This window comes from Pteropus vampyrus, unplaced genomic scaffold (assembly GCF_000151845.1).
Source record: "Pteropus vampyrus isolate Shadow unplaced genomic scaffold, Pvam_2.0 Scaffold15, whole genome shotgun sequence".
Lineage (NCBI taxonomy): Eukaryota > Metazoa > Chordata > Mammalia > Chiroptera > Pteropodidae > Pteropus > Pteropus vampyrus.
In genome coordinates this window covers 524463-535480 of record NW_011888796.1, presented here as the reverse complement: position 1 = coordinate 535480, position 11018 = coordinate 524463, and positions in this window count along the sequence as shown.

The window sequence follows — 11018 nt, the reverse complement described above, 5'->3', positions numbered from 1 at the left end:
GTGGGAAGGAGTTTTAAAAAGTCAGAATTCTAGATTTCTTCTTCATTTTTTTTTCTGCTGATAAACTGAATACATGCAAACATTTCCTAAAGTAGGAAAAACGTGTAAAGAAGGAAAAGAAATCACTTTTAATCCCATTATGTAGAGGCAACCACTGATAACATTTGGTAATTTCTAAGTTAGGCGTTACCTCTGGAAAGACACAAAAACGTCATTGCAGTTGTCTCTGGGAAGAATTGGTGGGAGATTGGCTTCACTTCTTGCTCTGGTAGATTTTTAATTTTAAACCATATACGTGTGACAGAAAAGTATTATTTTTATATAAATAATGGTAATGAGTAGGCTCTTTGGACTATATAAGAAATTACTCTAGGCATTTGGACTGTTCAGAAACCACATAACATGTGGTTTCTTTACAAATTAAGCTGATCTGTGCACACTTAAAACGTATTTATAAAACTTTGCTTTAAATACCTCCCTGCAGCCGACCTCTATCTAAGCAGGCACTTCTGTGTTGTTTCAGCGTGACTCTGGGAATTGTCACAGAAAGTTGGACTCTCACAGGCCTCTTTCCCTTTGCAATTGTTTTGGAGTCAGAAGATCCATATTGCAACTTTGGCTCCACCACTTACTGCTCTGTGACCCTGAGTGAGTTACTTCTTCAAGGAAGAAGAGCCTTGCTTTCTTCCCACATAAAATAAGGACACAGGGTCACAACTCCTTATTCATAACAGTGAAATACCAGAAGTTCTAAAAACTGAGTTTTTTCCCCCCTAAGTTTGGCATAAAAACTGGTTAGGTGATGAAATCTGACCTGAATTAATGTGAAGTCATTTATAGTTTTACTTGTTGCACTTAATGCGACTGTTTAAACATTTCACTTACAGAAAAGTGAACGTGTGGGCTACATAGTGCTGTCCCAGACCCTGATGAGGATGTGTTATAATATGCAGTATAAGCTCCACAGCACCTTTATAAAATCCAAGGAATTCTGACTTCTGAAACACATGTAGCCTAAAAGACAAAAAATATATAAGCTATTAAAAGCAGTAAGGCAGAGATTGCTAATTGCTTACCCAGTATCCATCCTTGCCATCTTGCTTAGTACAGAACCCTGATTGATTTTATTGAGACTGGAAATGTGCTCAGCTAAAATATTCTACTTCCTAGCCTTCCTTGCAAATAAAAGTGGCCAATAAGGTGTAATTGGAAGCGGTTGGGCGGGGCCTCCAGGAAAGCATTCCTTTTTCTTCTTCTTACTGCCTGAATGTGGATGTGCTGGCTGGAGTTATGGCGGTTATCTTGAGTATGTTTAAGCCATAGCACTTACATCTTTGTTAAAGGTAATACCAACTCAAGCAATGGCCTAGTAAATTGCCTGAAGACTTGTAAGTGTCATAAAAGTCCAAGAGCACACAAAAAGAGATGCGGTACTCATGAGATGTTCCAGTGATGTTAAGGACATGCCCAACAGGAAGGAGTGAGCTGGCAACCCCTCAGCTTCCATTAGAGCTTCAGTCCTTGCCATAGGAAAGAAGCACTCAGGAGTCTTGTTGCTGCTCAGTTTTCCAACCAATGATGCCAGTTCAAGGAGAGAGGAATGAAGCCTCCAGGGTGTGGGTATAAGAGCCAGGAGAGGCCTTGGCCCCCTGGAAAATGTGCAGAAAAGGACCAGTCAGTGGTGATGGGCTTTCACCTAATTCTATTCCTGAACACAACAGGTCCTGAGAGAACCAGTCCTATAAGGGTTGGAATGAGATGGGGTGGTGTGTTGCTGAGAGCCTTGGCCCTAAGGGGCTTTGGGGTGGACTAGACATCTGGAGGGCTAGAGGGCTGAACCTGAGGCAGGCTACAGGACAGTGCATGGTTAGGGGAGATCCTAGGAGGGTTTCCTAAAGTGAACACTCAGTGCTTTTAGAAAGGCTGCAGAGAGACTCACTGGAGAAGAGTAGGAGGATTCTTGGGGGCCAGGGTGGCAGTAAGGGGTCTGGAGGACCTGCTGCAGGTCTCTGAGGCTAGAGAGACCATGGGGATCTTGGGCCCCTGAGTTAAATTGTTTGTTGAAAGTCATTGGATTCTTAATTATGTGATTTTTCTCTGCAAAATTGCTGTGACTTCTGTCAAATTACTAGTTGTTTTTCAACATCTATGTCATCACTTGTCACAAAAGTCTTGTCCTCTTCTGAGACATAAAGTGATGCTTTCAAATAATCTGTGAAGCTGGGGAACCCAGAGAGCAGAATTGTGGTGTCTCTGTTAATATGACCACAAAATACTTAAATGCCTCATAACTAGATGAAAAGGTGCATTTATAGACAGCCCTCTTAACACCCAATTCCACAAGATGTTGCTAGAACTGACAACTTATTTCTGCCTGAGGGTAGGGTATCGAAACTGAATTTTAAATGTGTAAATCTCATCTGTTGACTCCTCTGGGTTGTACAGAGCCTTCGGGTGCTGGGTGGAAGGCCAGAGCCCCAGCAAGTGTGTACAGGCCCTCCTTTCTTCTCATCTCTGTGCCTCTTTCCTCTGTCCCCAGCCCTGCCCAGCTCTGTGGAGATCAAAGCCGCTCCCTAGACCATACAAAGCCATTGCTGGAAAAGCCACATAAACGCAGGAGCTCTTTGCTGACTGGGGCTGGGAGGGGAGCCAGGACAGCGATTTTGGAAGGGAAACTTTCCAAATCCTGGATTAAGCCTCTGGAACAGATGTTGCCTGTGGATTGCCAGCATTCAGAGAGCCAGGCAGGCAGCAGGCGCGGACTGGGATTTGGGTAGCTCACAGAACTGGTGAACAAAGACCTACAGACACTGCACTGATGTAGAGGCCAAGGTGGGGTCAGCTGTCAGGGTCCTTGGGGAGTGGTGGCAGGGTGCCCGCTCAGTGCCCAAGGGACTGGAATCGCAGTGAGTCATTTCAGAAAAGGCACAGAACAAGTGTTCCTGCGAACATTTCCCTGACACCTCACCCACACAGAACTCAGTGGATATTCCTCCCTCTTCCAGCTTTACACCTCAGCCTCCCCATTTTGAAAATGGGAACAACCTAATTAATGCCTGAAATTTGCAAAGGAGTCAGGCTTTGAGAAACAGTAGAAATAATGTAGCACCTCATCCATAAATCATGTTTTTGCACACAAAGCCCAGCAGCTCGGTCTCACCGCTTTTTGGAGTAGATGATTTGAGGGACCACAAAGGTATGCCAACCGGAGGACATCTCTCTCCACGGGCATGTTATAATGTCTGAAATTTCACCATGGCCAGTTCCAAGTCCTGGGTAGCTGAGTCAGGGTAAAGAAAAAGAGAGCCAAAAAGAGTAGGCCAGGAGGCCTGATAAGATGTGTTGAAAGATACACTTGACTGGCCGCACTGATCTGCTTAAGCGCAGCTTTGGGACAAAGACACATTATCCCACAGTGCCGAAACGAACTTTCAGTTTGGAGTCAGGAAGATAGTGGTTTGAATCCTGGCTCTGACATTTACGGGCTGGGCGACTTTGAGCTAGTTACTGGACTTTTCTGAGCCCCATTTCCCATCCTTAAAGGAGGCTAATGATTCCTGCCTTGCAGGGCTGTTGTGAATGTGAACACATTCTTTTACTGAGACCTTGTGCACACATGTAATTATAGAATCTATGGCCCCAGAGTCATCCTTGCCAGTGCATGTCTGGGGCCGGGATGTTCCTTTAGGGAGCAAATTCTCTTTGCTGTCAGTGCTCATCTCAGCCTAAGCCCCTGGCTTGTTCTTGTGCAGTAACTTCAGAAGCTGTGGTGACACTCCGTGCAATCTGTTCAGAGGCTGGAGGCTTGGATTTCACTGAAGGCTTCAAAAGGTATTTGCATTTTGAGGCCAGTTTCCCTTCGTCATGTTTTTTTTTTTTTTTTCTATTGATTCTTGGCCTTTGGGAGATTTTTCATCTGTCTAGCTCCCCTGAAATTAATCTTTCTCTGGAAGTATTTCTTACCACCGAGGAAGATCTGGGCCCACTCCTAGATGAGTTTGCGAAGGTTGGGGGGACAGAGAAGGAAGAGGAGAAAAAAAGCTGGAGTGAGCTCAGAAACAAAAGCCTGTGTGAGAGCAGCAAACAGAAAGTACAGGAAGTTAGAGGTGACAGGCAGGAGGCCTTGAAACTAGAGGTCACTCCCTAAGTAACTGTGGGAACCACCATTCCCCGGGGAACTGCTTTCTCCCAGGGATTCCTTTCCTGCCAGGATGAAGAGCAGCCTGCCCGCAAGGAGCTATGCAAGGGATGCCTCTGTATAGATTCTAAAAGCAACACCACGTTTGCCTGTGGAGTCTTCTAGCTCCTGTTTCCACGTGCCCTCCAGCTGCCTCTGAGAGGCCCACGGATTCTTTACTAAGGCCTATCTTACGTACTGCCTATCACCGCCCCCACCCCCCCCCCAGTGCGGGGCAGTCTTCCTGGGTGTGCCACCTGTATAGTTAGTTGTACAGGCACTGTGCTCAAAAGGACCCTGCCTTGATTTAATGCTCTTGTTCTGTCATCATTTTGAAATTCTTAATCATTTTAATTTTGAAATAGATAAATGTTTTGTAGGTGAAATCCAATGGATCAATGGAGAATACATGAGATAAGACACCTGGTGACAGCACATGGCATGGCAGGCAGAAGGAAGAAAGAGCAATGGGCTTTGTGGCCTTGCATGCACACATATGCCAGGGATAGTCTGGGGCTCCACTAGATCCTGATGTGGCTGGGCCAGATCTGGGTCCAGATTGGTGGCAGTGACAATGGTGTCAGCAGCAGCAACCACAGGAGAGTGGAGGAGCTCTACAAGAAGGCAGCACTCGGACCCTGGTGGGAGGTCCACTTGTACCCCTGGAGCCCATCCTTGCGATGTCTGTGCAAATAATAACTCTTGGGCCTGAGCTCCCCAACAGGAATTGCTGGCCTTTGGGCAGTAAACTTTGTCAGTAAATTATTACAAAATAAAAGCATATATATAGACATTGCAAATAGAGCATATTAGGGAATTATGAGAATTCTTCAAGACATTTAGAATCTTCAGTTTTAAAAACTGCAAAATTGCAAAGAAAATATTCTCAGGTTTAGAAAGAGAAATTAGATTTAAAGGTCATTGCATTCAATGGAAAAGAACACCATATGAAGCTTTAGATAAACCAATTACTAACAAGCAAGACAATTTCAAAATTAATTTTTCTTATAGTTGAAGATACTATGAAAGAATGCATAAATAGGTGCTTTAAATTATATTAAAACGATGAAGGTTTCAGTTTCTCATATGACTTCCACAAGTTACAGGAAATGTCAGAGGAAACATTAAAAGGCCATTCCGTAAACTTACATTTAAAATCAAATTCAGACTTGCATGAAACTGATATGTGTAAAGAATTAAATCCACTTAGAAAGATCGATCCATGAGAATCATCAGCTCTAAATACATTAAAATTTAGATTTTGAAATAATTTATCAGAAACGTATTCCACTGTTGTCACGGCCCATAAAACATTCTTAACAGTTTCAGCAGCAGTTGTATCATCAGAAAACTCCTTCTCAAAACTAAAAATTATTGAAAATTATTTGCAATCTTATATTTGCCAAGAGCAACTAACATCATTTTCAGTTATATTGATTGAAAATAAAGTTGCTAAACCTATAAATTTTGACGACCTAATAAATGATTTTGCAGAAAAGCAAACTAGAAGATTCTTATACTCAATCAAGATCTAACATTAGTGAAGTAATATTATCTATTACAGTATATAAAATGACACCAAAAATACATTTTTACAATTTGTGAGTTTACATTGTTACTCATGTATCACTATTATCCCATTATCTTTTATGGATAATAAAATATTTCTAAAGGCAAAAGCTTTATATTCTAGTACCTTGAGCAGCACTTTTTTCATATTCTTTGAACAAGGCATTTTTATTTTGCATGGAGCCCTACAAATTATGAGGTCTGCCCTGTCTCAGAGCCTTGAAGGCTCTCTAGATTCTAGCAAAGCCCACAGACATATAAACTTTTACATTTTCTAGAGTTCCTCTAGACTCCAGAGTAGTGGTTCTCAACCAAGGGCAATTTTGTCCCTCCCCCAGGGCACATGTGGCAATATCTGGAGACATTTTTTTGTTGTTACAATTAGGGGGCTGCTACCAGCATCTAGTGGGTAGAGGCTAGGGATGCTGTTAAACATCCTGCAAGTACGGGATGGCCCCCACCACAAGGAACTATCCAGTCTGAAATATTAATAGTGTTGCAGTTGAGAAACCCTGATCGAGTCTCCAAGTGTGGTACTGGGCTAGCAGAGCAGCATCCCTGCTGGGTTGTTTGAAATGCAGACTCTCAGGCTCCAGCCCAGACCCTCTAAATCAGAATCTGCATTTTAACAAGATCCCCAAGTGATTGATGTGCACATAAAAGTTTGAGAAGCACTGAGCAAGCAGAGAAAAGACAGTAGGCTGGTCTCAGACCTGGGAATGTCAAAGCTCTGACCTGGCTCCCAGCTGGTCCCAGGCTTCCCTCTGCTGCAGTGGGCCCAGTGCTCTGCCATGTGCCTCCACATACCAGGCACTGGACCTCCAGCCTGTCACTGTTTTCAGAGCACAGCCTTTGAGCACTATGTTCCCTTCACAATGACCTTTCCCACTTTAACTGCCTTTGGCTGATCCTTTAAGACTCACTTGTGTACCCTTCCTGGAAGCTTTCAGTTTCTCTCAAGGTCCCCATAACTATCAGCAGACAGATCGGTGACAGTGACCCCAAGCTCCAGGGTCTAAATGGGAGGGAAAGTAAATGAAGGTCAGGTGAGGGCTGTGGCAAATGCAGGGCTCCTGATTGTGTAAACAAATGCAAGCCCAGTGTTTACAAAACTTTGGATTTTTACAGAGAAGCAGAAAGTCTAGTTTTTTGTTTGTTTTTGTGCAAAATCTTCTGATTTTCAAATACTTGCAACTAAATAAAAAATGAAAACAAACCACAAGGCAGAGCAAACATCTCTGCAGGAGGTTAAGGCCTCGGCTGGGCTGGGTAAACACTTATCATGTTGTGTTGTCATTGTCTGTGGACATCTTTATCTCCCCACTCAGCCTGGTGGCAACTTGAAGGTGACGCCTAGAGCAAAGCAGTGCTCACCACATGCTTGGTAAATGAATGAATGAATGAGTGACTAAAGCTGCTAACTTGTAAGCTCTGGTCGTCCAGTGGGTTTAAAGCCATGGTTTGTAGTAGGCAGTGTCACCCCCTAAGGGTTGTTTGGACACCCGTGGGAGTGTTTTTGGTTGTTGCGCATGATGGCATCTTTGACATTTATTGGTTGGGGGCCAGTGTGATAAAAATAAAATCTAACACCTATTTGGTGCTGCGCGCCAGGCTCTGTTCCAAGCATTTAATTGAAATGAACTCATTTAATCTTTACAATAGCCTTAGAAGGTAGGTGCTGCCATCATCCCTATTTCGGAGATGAGGTGTTGCGGGGGCTAGCTGGTCTGTAACAGACAGGACGGCCCTGCACAGCAGGGAACCATCCTCTGTTCCACAGACTCTTGTATGCCACACTGGATGTTTATGTAGAACAAAAAACCTGTTTATACTGATCAGAAATACAACTATCATGTAAATGCAGGAAATGTGTGATTTATTTTCAGTACTTTACCAAAAGCTCACCATTTCAGAAAAATCACATGATAGGCAGCAAATTACTCAAGGCATTTGAGTCACTAAAACCACATACCTACATCCATCTGCACTTACAGCTGCCGAAGTCATGATGGTTCTAGGTGAAAGCATTGGATTGATTTTTTTTTTTTTTAGCAAACTCTTTCTTGAATAACTATATACTTCAAAAAAGTGAACAAATCATAAATATGAACTTCTCTGAACTTTTGCAAAGTGAACACATCTATGTAACCAGCACTCAGATCAAGAAACAGACATTCTCAGCACTCAGGAAGTCCCCTCACGCCCTTCTAGTCACAATTTCCCCTAAAGGTAACTACCATCCTTTCTACCACTTCTAACACCTTGTATTAATTTGGCCTATGCCATTGAGCTTCATATAAATGGAATCATCTAGAGTATGCTTTTTTCGTGTCTGGCTTCTTTCAGTCAAATCATCTTGTGAGATTCATCCATGTTGTGTGAATGGAGGTCTCTGTTCATTCTCAGTGTTGCATAGTGTTCCATTGTATGGGCATACCACATTGTATTTATCCATTCTGCTGTAGGTGGACTTTTAGGTTGTTTGGAGTTTGGGGCTATTGTGAATAACAGCACTGCGAACATTCTTGTTGATGTCTTTTGGTGAACATATATTTAATTTTTGCAATATGTGTAGGCAGATTGTTTTCTATGATTTTCATTTCATGGTAGTAGGAGGGTGTTATAAAGTACTTGCTCTCCAAAGAAGGCATAGGTTCTGAGGGAATAATGGAGACCCTCTGGTCCGAAGCAGGTGCTTCTGTGCATGGCCCATCTGTCCCACAAGGATTGTCCCTGTTGTTCTGTGCTCTGTGCTGAGATGTACCCTGGCTGTGCTCTGTGGAGGGAGAGATCTCAGAATCTTGCCATGAGGCTGGAGCGCTGAGGCCTGCATTCTCAGTGCAACCACTAGAGGTCAGGCATTCATCAGGGACTGGGGACCTGCTGACCGCTTCTTCCAGACAGGCCTCCTCCTAGTTTCCTGCCCCTTCCTCTCCTTTGGTACCTGGGAATCCATCTCGAACAAAGGGAAATTTTAAGAAGAAATCTTCATAGTGCACATCAGTGTAGGCAGATGGAACTGATACTTTTTGGGCATCACCCACCTTCCCTGTTAAATGGAGAATCTCTGAAGTCTGTCTCCTAGGGGTACCCCATGTGCTCCCTACCCTTAATTTACTCTACTGGCTTCACTGGTGAGTTTATCTAGCACTGGGCCACCACAACTACATGGCGGCTTCTGCAGACACACATGCTGATAAATGTTTAACAACCTGTTCTTGGAGTGGCGGGCTGACTTGTAGCGTTTGCTAATTTCCATGGTGTAAATATTTCTACCATGTCTGATTTCAAGTTATCAATGAGATGTCATTTAATGTAGAGTTGGGAGAAATGCTAAGTAGCATAATATTATATATTTCCACCATACATATATCATAGATGCAAATAAACTTAAAAGCATAGATAAGAATACAATGTAGTAAAATAATTGGGAAGTGATAAGTTTGGGGTATTTATTACTTAAAAAATTACAATTTAATTTTACATATAATTTAATTTTTAATAAAGGCTGTGTTTAATAACGGTCTCACAAAAATCCTGGAAATTTTACGATTGGTTCTTGAGAGACAGTAGGTAGTAGCAGTTTCTAGTATGCAGGTAACTGGCTCTGGTCCCCCTTTAAAAATTACTTTTCTATTTCGTAGTGATAAATTGGGTTCCTGGACCCAATTCTACCATGGTGGGTATGTCCCCCACACCAACGAAACATTCTCAGACATCAGTAGGATGTCTGAGAATTCAACTCAATTCTGATACCATCTACCTGGAGATAGCATCAGATTTCACAGGCAAGACTGCCACCCCCACTCCAACGTGCACACACATCAGGTGCCAGCCAGCTGCAAGCCCAAGCTTTTTGTGCTTCTGACCAACCGACTACAGAATGGAGGTTCCAATGACCCCCTCCAACACAGAATGCTCCTGACAGACTGGCTATAAATCAGAGGTTTGATTGACTTGCTAGAACAGTTCACAGAACTCATAGAAACATGTTACTTACCACATCATTGGTTTATTGTAAAAGGATATAACAAAGAAACAGCCAGATGGAAGAGATGCGTAGGGCAAGGTATGGAGAAAGGAGCTCAGAGCTTCCTTGCCCTCTCCAGGCACACCACCCTCCCTGAATCTCCACCTCCGAACCCAGTCCTCTTGGGTTTTTATAGAGGCACTCTTTCCTGGGAGTAATTGATTATATCATTGGCCTTTGGTGATTGATTCAACCTCCAACCCCTCTCTCCTTCCAGGAGGTCAGTGGTAGGACTGAAAGTTTCAACCCTCCAATCACGAAAACACCTTTATCACTCTCAACATGGGAAATATCAAGGATTTTGGGAGTTATGAGCCAGGAATTATGGGTAAAGATGAAATATGTACTGGAGATATATATAGAGAGAGATGAAGATGAAATTTGTATTTCTTATAAATCACAATATTGCAAATGCAAATTGAGTTTTATTCCCTAAAAGGTAGGCATGCCCGGCCCTACTACTTAGTAACTGTGGCCTTGGCCTTATCTTTAACCTCTCTGTACTGCAGTTTCCTCAGCTGTAAAATGCAGGCAATAGTATTAATACTTATTTTATAGTTTACTGTAAGGATTAAGTGAGCTCATGTATGTCAAGCCATTAGCACAGTGCTAGCAGACAGTATGACGGACTTAGTAAATAGGCAGCGGCTGCCAAAGCTCCATGGCCCTGCCTCTGCCTCTCTGGACAGACTGAGGGAGAGGGTCATTCCATTCCTCCAGCTACCTGCAGCCTAGAGCTAGCAGAGCCAATCACACAACGCTGCCTTCTCGCTATTAAGTCACATGAAATGAACCGTCAGAGTAGCCTTGAGGAAGAAAGTCACCAAGGGAATTTGGTGTCAAATGACTGGGAGCAGTTTGGGTGGGGTTTGTGGGCTGGTTATGTTTGGAAAAGCCTCAGGCCATAGCTGCCCCCAAGTACCTTCCTTCTCTTCTGGCTGCCTCCTTGAGCAAAGGGCAGGGAGCAGAAGCAGGTAATCAGGCTGGAGGTGGGGCCTGGGCAGTTATGAAGACACAGCAGCTAGACTTGGTTTTTCCTTGAGTGCAAAATGGGGCTAATACTTTTACCCAGCTTACTTGGTCTGTGTCAGAGATAAAAATGTTGTCAAAGACTTGCCAATGCTTCAGAAAAAGGAGGAGGGATCAATCCCTTACACACACCTGCTCACTGGGCAGCCTCAGGTGCACATTGCCTCAGGTGTACATTTCCTGGGCTGGGCTCAGGACTGGGCTGTGCAGGGA